We start from the raw sequence: 1446 nt of genomic DNA, 5'->3' as shown, positions 1-1446 counted from the left end.
GCTTATTGCTGTGATTTTGTTTACGAATTTATTGTGATACAGTTTAAGTAAAAAAATAACTTATTTTCTGGCATTTTGCATATTTCGTCAGTGGACACCTACCGACAGGACACTGTGTATGATTATATATTATTATTTATGATTATGATTATTTGATTGTATCAAAATGCCGGTTTAACGTCGACTCCCTACTACATTCCTTTTTTACTAGCACAGTCATTTAGCTATATTGACCAACTGGATTAAAGTGAAGTAAAAAAAAAATCTAAACAATCATAAAGTGTTATTTTTAATCATACCTTTCTCTTACTCTTGAGCCGAGCTGGTGCATGTTTGAGAGCGTCTGCTATTTTGTCATCTACCTCTTGGTAGGTAGCCTTGGGGTGTGCTTTCAGGGACGCTCCTATGTTGTGAAAAAGAATTGTAAATGGTACATTCCATGTCATATCATTACTTTTCCACCTATGCTGGCTGAGACAGAGATTGGGTATTGTCCCTCTCGTCCCCCATAGGCAGTTTTGGCCATGAGACCTCTCTCCTTCACCTTTCCTTTGTCCTCTCTCTCCGATCTTAACAGGTGGTAGGATTTCACATTAATTGGTAACTGCCTTGTTACTGATTTTAATTCATTTGAAATGTTAATAAAAACACATTTGACTTACCATCACTTGACCAATAATACTATCTACTAAATAATAATAAATAAGGATCTAAACTTGTGCATTTACTTACTTGTGACAGCATCATAGATTGATAGCTCATTAAAGGCCCTCTTCCCCTTCCTGCCCTTCAAGGAGTAGCCTGTCCACAGCTCCTCTGTTCTAATTTTTCTCATCATTCGTCTGATTCCTGAGCCCAGGTCCAGGCCACAGCAGAGGGTCAGGTATCGGATCTGATCAAAAAATAAAAGAAACCCCACTCATTTGTGTGTTCCTCAGCTAAAACAGCTGGCCATACAGTTCTGATTGATAGTAATGAGAAATCATTTTTGTAGTGTATAATGTAATCATGGGCTAAAACTTGTGTAAACAGGCAGAGGGCTGATCGTTTCTTCTTAAGATAAGTTAAATACCTCGATCGTATGAACTCTGTACGGATCATCTCCAGTTCCACCATTATCCTCTATGGCCTCCATAACTTGGTTCAGAGCAGTCCTGAACTCTGTACGGATCATCTCCAGTTCCACAATTATCCACTATGGCCTCCATAACTTGGTTCAGAGCAGTCCTGAACTCTGTACGGATCATCTCCAGTTTCACCATTATCCTCTATGGCCTCCATAACTTGGTTCAGAGCAGTCCTGAACTCTGTACGGATCATCTCCAGTTTCACCATTATCCTCTATGGCCTCCATAACTTGGTTCAGAGCAGTCCTGAACTCTGTACGGATCATCTCCAGTTTCACCATTATCCTCTATGGCCTCCATAACTTGGTTCAGAGCAGTC

At 39.9% G+C, this 1446-nt stretch overlaps 1 long non-coding RNA gene across 1 annotated transcript; it reads right to left on the bottom strand.

The window, feature by feature from the left end:
• Positions 1-304: 304 nt before the first annotated feature.
• Positions 305-1129, bottom strand: LOC311118299. The gene is made up of 3 exons (XR_014611788.1): positions 1073-1129; positions 733-892; positions 305-403 (listed from the first exon to the last, which is right to left on the bottom strand). It is a non-coding gene; the product is annotated as an uncharacterized lncRNA (long non-coding RNA).
• Between the last annotated feature and the right edge of the window lie 317 nt (positions 1130-1446).

The sequence above is a fragment of the Coregonus lavaretus genome (assembly GCF_964263955.1).
Source record: "Coregonus lavaretus genome assembly, contig: HAP1_SCAFFOLD_48, whole genome shotgun sequence".
NCBI lineage: Eukaryota > Metazoa > Chordata > Actinopteri > Salmoniformes > Salmonidae > Coregonus > Coregonus lavaretus.
This window is presented reverse-complemented; position numbering and strand designations above follow the sequence as displayed.